This window comes from Penaeus monodon, unplaced genomic scaffold, assembly GCF_015228065.2.
Source record: "Penaeus monodon isolate SGIC_2016 unplaced genomic scaffold, NSTDA_Pmon_1 PmonScaffold_715, whole genome shotgun sequence".
NCBI lineage: Eukaryota > Metazoa > Arthropoda > Malacostraca > Decapoda > Penaeidae > Penaeus > Penaeus monodon.
The window spans coordinates 10,001-23,417 of NW_023662272.1; the positions used below are offsets into that span (position 1 = coordinate 10,001).

General features: G+C 37.7%; 2 non-coding genes and 1 pseudogene across 2 annotated transcripts; all 3 read left to right on the forward strand.

Annotated features, from left to right (window-relative positions):
* Positions 1-371: 371 nt before the first annotated feature.
* On the forward strand, positions 372-577 carry LOC119571613. Its single transcript, XR_005228624.1, has one exon. It is a non-coding gene; the product is annotated as a small nucleolar RNA U3 (small nucleolar RNA).
* A 6,193-nt stretch (positions 578-6,770) lies between these two features.
* On the forward strand, positions 6,771-6,966 carry LOC119571614. Its single transcript, XR_005228625.1, has one exon. It is a non-coding gene; the product is annotated as a small nucleolar RNA U3 (small nucleolar RNA).
* A 2,148-nt stretch (positions 6,967-9,114) lies between these two features.
* On the forward strand, positions 9,115-9,258 carry LOC119571611 (annotated as a pseudogene).
* Positions 9,259-13,417: the final 4,159 nt, after the last annotated feature.

The window sequence follows — 13,417 nt, forward strand, 5'->3', positions numbered from 1 at the left end:
GTCAGCAGATTTAACTTAATTAGATATAACACTTGAAATTGAACGTCGCATATGAATACCGTTACTATCATAAACATCAACATCGATTTTTTTAAAGATTCATGAATCTTTGGATTCAAAAACAAAATCATCTAGGAGTAGTTAATATATATATATGCACCTAAAATTTCGTTGGAATATCACTGAGAATATGCTTTCCTAGTAGATATGGTTTAGTTTAGTTGCACCTCTATGGCTTATTAGTTTTGAAATGGTCAAACTATGCCCACATATTGCATCATACATGTACCAACATATCGCGTGAAAATCCGGTGTAGTAGAACGAAGTTGTTAGTAAAAGTAGTCTGTGAATGAACATCGAACTCGAAACCATGATCATACTTTATAGGACCACTACTATAGTGCGATTGCCGGGTTTCTCGCCGAGATTCTCGGAATATATTCAGCCACGATGAGGACTGTTAGTGTAATCCTCTGAGCGGGAAGCGGCTGTCAAGTGTTGTGCTTGAGAGATTTGATGACCGTTCTGACTCGGTTTACCGATGCTCAGAGGAGGATATCAATCCACAAGTCTGGAAGTATAGTAAACTCCTAACAAGGAAAAAAAGAACATAATTACAAACTGAGAGCTTGCCACTTATAGAAGAAAACTTGAACAGAAAATGTAAGTAAACAATTTTCACTAATATTTGGTATTAAATGTTTACATAAAAATTTTTCATTAATAAACAACTATTTGTTCGTAAATATAAATATAGACACTGATACTTGCTACTAGCAGAACTATTACATACTGATACCATTACTTCTTTATCTACAGTTGATATTATTATGCATGCCACGTCTTTTATTATTGTGAATATTATATTACTACTGCAATTTGTAGATACCTGTAAATTCTGTACCCCCTCTGTTACTTCCTGTAAATATATGGCAACCACAACCACGTTCGCGCTATCCCCCTTATTGCATTTCGTTATGCGGAAGTAATTCCTCGGAAACCCACCTGTATAAGTCAAATTAATGAATGGTATAGCATCTCTTAAATATTTTCAGTTTGATATATCCCAGTGCTTTCATTTAAACTTGCCCCAAAGAAGAAAACTTGCCTGACGATTCTTATTTATGCTGGTAAATTATTATGCAACATTGCATAAATGTATTGATTTGTATTCCGATATTAGCTACTGAATATTCGAACCATTGGAGGTGTACAAAACAGAAAATATCCCACTATATATACAATACGAAAGAATTGGGTAGTGAAAAGAATTTGACTTATATGGGTGTAAGTATCAGTAATATGTTTTGGAAAAATGTAATGTTACATTTACTTAACCCAAAACCGATGGGCATGGCATGGAGATACATGCCATGCTCACTGTGAGTTTACTTTATTATTTATATTTTTATATTATTATTATTATTTTTTTTACACATAGAAGGCTACACTTGTTACAAGTCACTAATGAGGCAATTGCAAGTACTACCTATCTCGTCTGTTTACCCTTTTCCCTGTTTTTCGAAAATATTTTATATTGTTCGTACCAAGATCAGTAACATAATAATAATGTCTATACTAAAACTAACACCATCGATATTCATAGCATTAGTAAAGAAAACCCTTTTCCCGCAAATTCAAGCAAAGGTGAAATCAGGTAAGGCCGCAAGGTCTACTAATAGACTCCTTTGTGGCTAAACACTTACAGAGCAATAATAATAATAATAATAATGTTACGCCGACCGCCTCGTCTCTCTGCCACCAACACAAGGCAGGCTAGGCAGACGGCGTGCTATCCACAGGGTCGTGAACACTGAACAGCTCCAAGAGGCACCGAACACCACAGCGTCCCAGAACACCAGGAGAGGAAACCCAAGTGGGCGAGGCAGGCCAAAGTAAACCAAAAAATGAAGTCTTTCCTTTTTTTACCAATTATTTACCCGCACTTTTCTATAGGCCAAAAGGGGAAACCAGCATGTCACACGCACTACTGCTTATAAGGGGCCCCAAAAAGTTATATCGGGTCCAAGGGCACACCGGGGTTTTCACGGAGAGCACCCAACTCCGTCTCTTGGGCTTTTCCCCCGCTCCAGCCCTGCGTCATGTTTGCCCATTTCCTTTCATGTTAACCATGTTTGCACAGTCTCCGAAGACCCCGGCGTAGCACTATCCCCCCCTTCAACGACGACCCGTCTGCCTAAATACCTAACCTGAAAAAAATACAGAAAATTAAAAAATCAGTTCTCAGAAACACAAAATCTTTCATCCGGCGGCTTTCTTCGCTCCTTTTGGTCGCTCTGGAGGGGGGGGCGCGGTAGATGGCAGTGGCACCCAGAGGATATTTTCTGCCCAAGCCCTGGTCGGGTCCCATTGACGTCTGCTCATCGCCCTCACCGCCCAAAATGCTCCCCCCATCTGGGTCGCGTCTCCCACGCCTCTGCCGCTACGGGGGCAAACGTCATCTTCTTTTTCACCATGGCCCCAGGATAGTTTTCCGGGCCCAGAAACGCCACACCCGGTGCGCCAAGGAGGAAGCGGAAACGGCCCCACCCCCCAAACTCCTCGCTCACCGACACTCTTTGGACGCTCCATCCCACAAGTGCCCAGCTTTGCCCCAGCGGGCACCTCAGTCCTTACGAGAAGTTACACAAAAACGTAACTAACCCCCCCCCTGGTCCAACGGCCCACCCCGTACGCCATCACCAGCTGCAGGTTTTGGATGGGCTCCAGGCCTCTACTCCCCATCACTTTTGACGTCGCCCCGGGTTTAGCTCTGTCCGGGGGGAAAGGTGCTCGCTCACCCTAACACCTCTGCCACCCAAACCTCGGGAAAAGAAAGGGCCATTCACCGGCACTCTCACCAGCTTCCATCCAGGTCGCAACGCCTTTACTCTGCGTCGGGTTCAAGGCCCCCGAAAGCAGTGCTCGTCCAGATCGGCCACTACACCCCACCCGCTGCACCGTGTGCCACCCCCAAATACACCTCCACTCCCCTTGGCTGCACACAATGCCCCCGTGACAGACACAGTCTCTGGGGTGGTCTGGAAGTCGCTAGGGCCCAAACATTGGGGGCCGCACTAGGGTCTTCTGCCCCAGTGCCCCACTGTCAGGCGGATGGTTCCCTCTATTGAGCCCCCACCTGCTCTGTGGTTCGACGGCGCTTACCCAAGGGGGGCCCAAAAACCGAGGAGGTTGGGTTTTTTGGCCCCCTTCTCCCCCTGTCCGGTTTTCCGCCTGTACCATTCCTTAGCCTAGGCATGCACCGGATGGTGACCATCCCTACCACAGTCCTTTTGCGCATGCTAAAAGGCATCAAATCCGTCCTTTGAGAGACTGTTCTCCGCCCCCTCGAACTGACTACGTCTGGCCCTTCCCCGCAGCCCCCACAACCCTTGGAAAGTGCTGGGGCTCACCTTCCTAAATGCTACTTCTCCACTTTACCCTTTCCCGGCCCCGGAGGTCACGGGGGGCTGAGCGCGGGCCCCTAGGCCACTTTTTGCTTCAGAAGGCCCGAACCCCAAGGCCCCTTTCCCAGCGCCACCTGCAGGTCCTCGGGGTGCCTCCTCAATGTAGATTTGAGCTGCTGGTCCTGAAAAGGCCCAAAAAGAAATCGCGGGGCCGGGCCCCCCCCCGATCATTCTTCCGCAGCCGCGGGGACGACCCCCTTACCAGGCCTCCCATCCTGGCCGCGGGACAGTGTCTCGCCTGCTCCGAGTCCGCTTTTTAAAGTGGGCCCCAAATTTTCCTGGGCCTGGTGGTGGTGCCCAAAAAACGGCTTTTTCAAACCTCCGCCACGGGGTGTAAGGGGGCCTGTTGGGATGCGGGCAGATGCCCCCAACACTTCCCCGGGGGGCCCCCTTAGCGCGTTACCAGCTGTGGGCCTTCTCTTCCGGGTTTCCCCCCCCGGGGCAGATGCCGTTTTTCAAATTGGGCACATTGCCCCCCGGCCCCCTTCCCCTACTCACTATTACCTTCACAAATTCGGAGGCCGAGGGGCTGCGGGGTGGAGAACGGTGCCGTGAACAACACGCCCGGGGGGGAGGGGGGGGTAGGGAGGCGACGAGGGGGGTTTTGACGGGTCCGAGTTTGCCCCACCTAAAACCCCGGGAGCGGTTCCGATGGGTCCCACCCTTCTGCAGCGCCCAAAGGGCTCCGACACGACGCGCGAGGCCGGGGGGGTTTCCTGCCACGGACCCCAGGCAGACCCCATAACCTGAACTCTGGATTGTTGCCGAAACCTCGTCTCCCTTTTCTCTGTTTGCACGTTACTCCCTCGTGACGCCCCCTTTTCTTTAAATTTCCTCCTCGGGCCCCTAAAACCTCCCCCTTCGGTCTGCACCCCCTCCATCATTCACTCTTCACGCTTTTGAGGCCTTGTCGGGTACTGCTGTTTTTCCTCTTCAAGAGCAAGATTGCCTGACACCTAAACAAGTTGGCAGAACTTTTTCCTCTCCTTTCCTTGCCTGCTCTCGACGAGATGGGTGCCCCCTGCTCGCGGCCCCGTGCCTGCTCTTCTGCCCTTTGTCCCTTTTCCCCCCCCTCCCCGGCCGCATGGCGTGATCGTCCCTGGCTCGGCTTCACCTCACTCGTGCCCCCTCAGTATGCCTCCCTTTCATTGCCCCCATTTTTTGGACACATGATAATGGGCGCGTCATGAAAAAATATCACAAATCCCACTCCGGGACCCATTTGTTCGCCGGCGCCTCGTCTCTCTCCCCAACACAAAGCGGGTAGGCAGACGGGGGTTTTATAATACAGGGGGGGAACACTGAAAGCTCAAGAGGCACCGAACACCCAGCGCCCCAAAACCCCGGGAGAGGAACCCCAAGTGGCGAGGCGGGGCACGAAGAAAACAAAAAAGACGTTTCCCCTTTTTTTCCAAAAAAAGTTTTTACCCTACACTTTTCTTAGGCACAATACAGGGGGAAACCAGTTCCCCCTGCCGATATGCTTATACGGGGCCCACAAAGTTTATCAGGTCCAAGGCACACACGAGGTCTTCCGGGAGGGCCCCCAACCGCCCCTGGCTTTTTCCTCCGCCACAGCACCGTCATTTTTTCCCCGGGTTCCCTTTTCTGTTAACACATTTTCGCACAGTCCCAAAAGACCAGGCGTACAATAATAATACTACAAAAACAAAAACAATAAAAATAAAAAAATAGGTCACAGTATTTTCCTGGCACATTGATAATGTTTTTTACTTTTATGGACTAGTTCAGTAGAAAACTTTTGGCATTTAATCAAATTTGTGCATTTTTTTCTTCATTAAAGGGTTTTTTTTTCAAAAAAAATATTTGACACAAAAATAACGTTTTTTTAATTAAAAATTTACGTTTTTCCAACGCAGTTCCCGCTAATAGAAGGTGGCATATGTGTAGTACATTTTTGGTGTCATTCGTTTCCTATGTTTTTAACGTTACGGTGAACGGTTTTCTCGCGGTGGTTATGCTATCATTATCATTTTTTTTGATTATAAAAATGTGTATTTTCACACACATATTATGGTGGATTTTATCTCAGAGTAGATCAAAAAAGAATATAGGGTCCCCACAAAGCTGTTATTGTATTAAAATACACACGCACCCGCACAGGCACAGCAACAACCCCCGAAAGGGCGCGCACGCACGGGCCACATACACACCCCCGCGCGCGCGCGCTCACACCTCGCACCCAAAATAAATTTAAAGCCTAGCTAATGTTACACTTTATTTTATTTCTAATAAAATAATCCTTTTCCACCCCCAAGAAAAATAAAAATTGGGATGAAGTGAAAGCTTAGATGAAAATTGTGAAAAAATATGAAACCTTTAAGTGATTAGCGTCGAACCCCAAAATTTTTGGCGTTTTTGTGGGAAAATGATGTTAATTTATAAAATGGAAAACAATTCTTTTTTACCGGGGATGAAGGGGGTTAAATCCTTAACCAAAAAAATTAAAAACCAAAAATAATTAATATTATAAAGCTTTCTCCTTACTATAAATATTTTTTTTTTAAATCATTATATATTTATTTTTCAAGTTGAGTTTAACCCACCGAAGTGGCTTAAAAAAATTGAGTAAAAAACCCATTGAGTTTTTCCCCTCCACGGAAATTTTATAAAAAAGGCGGTTTTATGCTTTTTGAAGGGAACCAGAGTTAAAAAAAAGGGAAACCCAAATTGACCAACAAAGTAGACTGAGGATTCGTAGAGCGATGTGTATAAGGAAAAAACGTATCTGAATAGCGCATTTTTTTACTTAAAAAGGATTGCCGCATAAAATAAATGTTTTTATAAATTTTACGAAAACCAAAATATATAAGCCGGGTGTTGAAACTAACTGAATTTAACAAAAAAAATTTGAAAAAGCTTATGACAGGATTTTTTTCCCCCTTAAATCATCATCATCAAAATAATTTTTTTGAAGAACACGACCTTTTTTAAATTCTCGTATTAGATTATTTGTGTACCTAAAAGGGCAAAATGATTTCATTGGGAGATCGGGGAATGGGGAAAATATGAATAACCTTTCAGTTTTCATATAGTTTATTTTAGTCCCTTTTTCACGTTTTTTGTATCTGTCTTTTTTAAAAAAACTATGTATGTGTATGATTAATTTCCCCACTATATTTTCTTATACCATTTATCAAATGGTGTAATTATGTAATTTTTTTAAATGGGAAAACACGCCCCACATATTAATCATTATACAAAAACATACGAAACGTAAAAACCCCGTTGTATTAGAACAAAGACCTCGTAAATGTAGGTGTGAATGAATGTAATTATAAAAGCATATCATCTTTATGGGATCCTTCATTTCGTTGCGGTTTTCTCGCCGAGATTCTGGGAATATGTTCAACCACGATGAGGACTGTTAGTGAAATCCTCTGGGGGGGGAAGGGGCTCTCAAGGTTGTGTTTGAGAGTTGAGGACCGTTTTTACTCGTTTACCGTGTTGAGAGAAGGATCACACAAGCTGAGGGGTAAACATCAACCAAGAAGTGTTTTTGAATTTTTGAAAAACTCCTGAAAAGGGGGAAAAAACTCTTATTAAAAAAAAGGTGTAAGCTTTCTGCAGTTTTTAAAATCCAAGAACGATTTGATTTTTTAACCCAAATTTTTCTTTTAAAATTTTTTGTCTACTCTTGATGCCCTTGTTATCAGTAAGCCATTGCCTACCCGTGTTATTGTTTTATTACATTTCATTTTAATTACCTCTTGAGTTTTTTAACCCTTTTACTTCATGTAAATATGGACTCGGTAGCCAGTAACGCGAAAGTCTGATGATCGGAAATGTGCTTAAAAAAAGGACCAAAAATATATACCCTGCGTCCCGGAAAAGCGATTAAAAGTTAAACAGATTAATGAACATTACAAAAAAGTATGGGAAAACTAATAAACTGCCATCCAGGCAAAATAAATAAAAAACGTAAAATGTCAAAAGTTCAATGTTTAACATGATGTACAAACATGCATATAAACGAGTTTTTGTTTTGGTCGTGTGATCTGGGTTTTTGGGTTTTTGAGAAACCAGTGTTTTAGTCTTCGTAATGGAGGTATTTTTTACTATTTAAAAACCATTACTACATTACTTTATCTTTTGCACTTTAAGGTTTGTGGGGCTTAATGTCTCGGGGGAAGGTCTTTCACACCTCCAAAATTTTGGTGATCTAAAATTTTTTTATTTTACAAATCAACTTTTCTAAATTTTCATGTTTAAAATGCTCCTAAGACAGTCTGTAGATCAACCATTGAGGTACTTCAAACCCCCCATCCATGGGGAGGTAAAGGGGACCCTAGTAATTCCTTCTCCCGAAATCCGTTTAATATCATGTGTTTAGGGGGGGGGGGGGTTTCTCCCAAAAATGTTTCATTTGTCTAAATTGAAATTGCATTTTTTCACCGACGGCCCGGAAGCAAAACTGGAAAGCGCACTCTTTTGTGGAACCTTTTTGATATCACTATTTTGAAAAGTGCTAATGTCAAAAAATTTTAGAAGCATATAATTTTTCAATTATTCATATCCCTTCAAGAAATGAAAAAATTTCCAATGTACTTCTTTGAAAACTTTGTAGATTATGGTTCTGGTGTTTTGTGACAAGGGGGTTCAAGCCTTTTTATTTTTCATTTCTTTATAAAAAAATTTTTTAAAAAGTGTTTTTTATCTTGCACTTGTATGCCTGAGATATGAAGTCAAGGTGGCCAAAGGAAAAAGATTTTTTTTTTACAGACACTAATTTTTATATATAGTAATATTATAGATAATATACCTGTGGGACTAAGTTCATATAGTTTGTTTATATTTTGATTATATAGATTAAACGGATGTATGGGGCCCATTGGGGCACTATTTTATTTTTGACAGAAAAAACGCAAAAGACATAAAAGGAAACCAAAAAATTTTTACAAATCCCGTTTGGGGGGAAGGACGTTTGGAATTACTGTATTTCTTTTGTTTTTCCGACAAAAGTGTAGGAAAGCCGAAAAACGTCACCTACCCTATTTTTCAGAGGGACGTTTGGGATCCTGCAAAAGTTAAAAATTTGATTTTAAAAAATTGGGAAAATTTTCCCCGGAGGGAGTGGACCAAACCCGCAGGTCTGGAATACCGGGGTGTCCGCGGCTAAGTTGAAACGGGGCCCTAGCCTTGCCCAATTCAGAAAATTTGGGAATATATCTAAAATGTTAAGTCTAATTAGACTTCCTTTGAGTGATATTGTGTTTTCGTATAAAAAAAATTAAATCTGAATAGCATTTTTTCCGCGTGTACATTTAAATCGTCTGAAAATTTTCTTTATCAAATGTTATCCATCGGATTATGGAATGTGTATATTGTGTGTGTGTACGCCACATCAGTATGCGACGAAAATTTAAAAAAAAAAGCCTTTTTTAAATGTATATAAATTATAATTAATTGCGCGGGACTTTTTATTCACCTTACGATATGTACAGGATGTTTCCTTAATGCCTTTCATGTTAACGTTTTTGTTTCTAAAATTTGTTTTGAAATGTAATTGTGTCTTTACTTGGAGTTTCTTTTTAAAAAACAAAGGTAAATTTGTTTTCGTTAAAGTATTTTAATGGGGTGGGTTCTGATGTAGCGATGGTGGGGGGGCGGGGGGGTAGTTTTAGCATATTACCCGGCACGGATCCCTATCACGAAGGCTTTCCAAAACGAGGCTCACATTGCACCCGGGTTCGCTGACCTTGCGATTAACCCAATTGGTTTGGGGCGCAATTTTTTTTAAGCGGGGGGCTCCGTTCGCGCTATCCCCCTTATAACCTTTAATTTTTACCGAAAAATGTATTAGATCCCTTTTCCACCTAGTCTATTAGAAGTAAGTAAATTTAAAAAAGACCCGTTTAAAGGGAGGAAAAAAGAGGGGGGAGGGGAAAGGGTAGGGGGGATCGAAAAGATGATTTGTAAGAGAGAAAAGGGGGGGTTTAACCCAACTCGGGGGAAAAGTTTGGGGGGATGCACAGGAGGAGAAGGGGACAAGGGCGGTAAGGGGGCCCCGCGCCATCGGTGGTTCGCGCGCCCCGGCAGGGGTCACTCGCTTCGCAGACGAACCCGGGTCCCGGGCTAACCTAGTCATCTCTTTATTTTTATATATTTTTTAATTTGTACAAACCCGCCCATTGGAAAAAAATTTTCATTAACTTGTTCGGGGAAAAATATGATTTCGAACGTTTTAAAAAATTTAAAAAAGAAAAAATTTTGTTCATTATCATGAGTATTCATCTAGCATTAAAATTTTTTTAGTAAAACTGTCAAACTATATGCGGGGTTTTTTGGGGGGAAAAATTATGGGTATTTTGAAGGGCCATGCTTGATTGCATTTTATGACAAAATAGATGTGAACAATCAAAGCTTATATGATATATATATATAAAATATATATATAATATTATATAATATATATATATATTTTTAAAATATTATACAATATAATATATATATATATATATATAAATTACTATATTATATATTATAATATATATTATATTAATAATATATAAATTTAAAATTATTAAAATTATATTATTGTTTAGTTTAAAAAAAAATAATTAAAATATATTATAAAAATATATAAAATAAAAAAGGGGGAATCTCTTTTAAAAAAATTTTATGTAAATTATCGAGTACTTTTTTTTAATTTTGGAAAAAAGCATACCGATAAAACTCAAAATTTTTTTCCTAAAGGGATAAGGGAAATAAAAAACAAATTTGATCGAAAATGTATAAAGTACTCCCCTTTTCTTAATAAAAGAAATGTAATATAAAATCAATACTGGGAAAAAATTTTTGATGTAATTTTTTAAAAACAAAAACTGATTTCATAATTTTTTCCCAAATTAGTTTTGATAATTTAAATAAATAATGTAAAAATGTGATGTGATCATGGAACAAAAATTAATGGTAATCCCTTCTTAATCATATTAATTCTTTAAATTATTTTAAATAAAAATTAACAAAAACCCAAATAGGAGGGAAGACAAAAATTATTTGGCCCGTGGGGAATGGGTTTATTAGCTTTTAAAATTCACTTCTCTTATTTGATTTCTTTGGAATTTTTTTTATAAAATTTTCTTTAATATCTACATTTGTTTTTGTCTGTTTTGTCTGTAACCTGGTTATTTATTGGGGTTTTTTTTTAAAGGGAAAAAGAAATTGTATCCCCAAAAAGCGTTAAACGTTAAATTTTTAATTTTTAAAATTTCATGAAACTTAATTTTTTTCGGATAAAGGGAGCTAATATTAGTTTTTCGGGGAAGAAACCAAAGTTTAGAAAACCAAATTGTAGGGGAAGTTTTTTTTTCTCATATAAATTTTTACTTTCCTTTAAATATTTTCGTCAATTTTTTTTTCCAAATTTTTTTTGGAAATTTTTATTAATAAAACTTTTTTTATTACCGGGAAATCCCTAGTTTGTTTTTTTCTTTTGTTTTGCCTTGTTAAAATTTAATAAATTTATTTATTTTCTAAAAAAAAGAAGCTTGGGATTAAAAATTTACATTTGGGAAAAAAATTACAGGATTTTTAGGCGTACATACATCAATTTTATTTCGTTATCGCAGACGCTTTCCCCCCCTTTTTTTATTTTTTTCCCGGGGGGCCCGGAAGAACCAACCAAGCTCTTTTTTTTTTAAAAAATTCTTTTTACATACTTAGCTTTTGTAAATCTTACTATAAATTTTTCAATTCCTAATAATTTTTTTCAGCTCTTTTTTTGCTTTCTAAAAAAAAGTTTTTATTTGAGTTTTTTTAGAATTATTTATTTAGTTCCCTTTGTCCAAACAAATTTTCTGTTTTCCTTTCCCCCTTTTCGAAAAAACCTTTTTACTTTTCTTTACAAAGTAAATAAATTTTTTTTTTCTAAAATAAAAAGATTGCCTTAAATTTTTATTTAAAAATTCAAATAATTGATATAAATAAAATAAAGCAAATTGGTTTAAAGGGGTCAATCCTTGACCCTCCAAGTTTTTTCCTTAAAAAACGTTTTAAGGGAGACGGCGTTTTATTAAACATTACCAGTTTTTATTTCAGTGTTTTGTTTTTTTATTAAAAAAAAAAAATTTTTTCTTTTTTTTTTTATCAAACTCTTTTAAGCGTTTACCATCAAGTAAAAACGTCACTGGCGGGAGAAAAGGGCTTCAACTGGGTTGTCTTTCTTTGTCCAAAACCGCCTTAATATTAGTTTCTATTTTTAATTTTTGTTTGAAAAATCTATGCATTTTTAACGCTTTTTGGGCGGGGAAAAGAATTTTGGGTTTTTGCTTCTCTTTTTTTGGATTTTTTCCCCCGTAAATATAATAAATTGTTCACACATCTAACCCAAAGAAAAAAAAAGTTTTTTGAAAATCAAACGATTAAGAACCAAAAACTTCAAACCTTGGCCAAAAAAAATTTCTTTTTTGTGTATATATATTTAATTTATTTGTATCCTTTTAAAATTTTGAAAAATTCATTTGCTTTTTTAACATGGGCTATTTTTCTTTTCCAGGGGGTATTTTTTACTCAATTTAGGGTAAGTTAAAATTGATTTGTTTAAAATGTGAAGATTTTTAAAATATAATGAAATTTACATATTAGAAAAAAAAGTTTTCCAAAATTTTAGGGACCCCCCAAAAGTACTGACCGAAAATTTGCTAACCCTTGCGATGGGGGAGAACGGTCTTTCAAGTGTTGACTTTTTGGTTTTTACTTTAAAGTTTTCTCTCATGTTTTTTTTTTTTTTTCTTTTTTTTTTTTTTCTAAAAAATTTCAATAATTCTAACTGTTATCCCCATTTAGAAGGGTTTAACTTTGTTTTTCCCCCTTTTGTAATTCCCTATTTTTTTTTTCAATTTTGAAAGAATAATAAAGTTACATTTAAAATTGAAATTTTAAAATTGACCCCCCCCAAAATTTCAACGTTTTTTAGTGGGTTAATATTTTTAAATAATAAAAAAGAAATTGATTAAGAAAGGGTTTCTTAAAAAAAGTAATGGTTTTTTTTGTTTGGGATTATCAAATTTTTAATTTTTTTTAAATTCCAAAAAATTTTCTCTTTCTTTTTTTTTTTTTTTTTCCAAAAAAAAAAAAAAAAGGCGGTTTCAACCCCAAAAAAAAAACCAAAAAATAAAAAAAAAAATTTTTTAAAAAAAATTTCAAAAAAAACCCAAAACCCGGGGGTTTTTTTTCTTACTTTTTTTTGGGCCCCTTTTTTATTTTTTTTGGGGCCCCGAAAAAAAAAACCCGTTTTTTTTCCTTTTCCCCAACGGGGTTTTTTGTTATCCCCCCCGGGGGTTTTTTTTTGGCCCCAAAAAACCGTTTTTAAAAAATGCAGGGTCAAGTAATACATAATATTTGAAATAATTTGTGACACACGCATCCCTAACTCTCACATCGTTACTGTTAGTAGGAAAAGTTAAATATTATAGATAATAATAAACAGAAATTCAGATTATTATTGAATCTTGAGTGCTTTCATATAACTTCTTGCTATTACTGTGTCTCTTCTTTTGTTGGTATTATCAATATTTGTAATTGTATTTGTATAATTCTTCTTCCTAGTAATTTTGTCATTATCACTATCATTAATCAGTCTTTAAACATGTGATAATTTTTGCTTTCAAAAGCATTATTGTTATGGTACTGACAATATTAATGATAATTTTTAAAAAGTTATAATAAAAGTGTTGTTGATAATACTGGTTATGACTGTAATCCTACTACTAATGAGAATTAGTAAACCAATAATTAGAAAAAACAATAGCATTGTGACCAAAAATATCTTAATGATACAAATAATTAAGATATCTATGATCATGATAATTATAGCTAAACCAGTTGCCGATAGGGATGAAGAGTAAATTATTACGTTACAAGGTCGTTGACATGTTTTCGAGCTGTTTCACTTATCTTAATATGTAGTTTCCTGTTGTGCATGTTT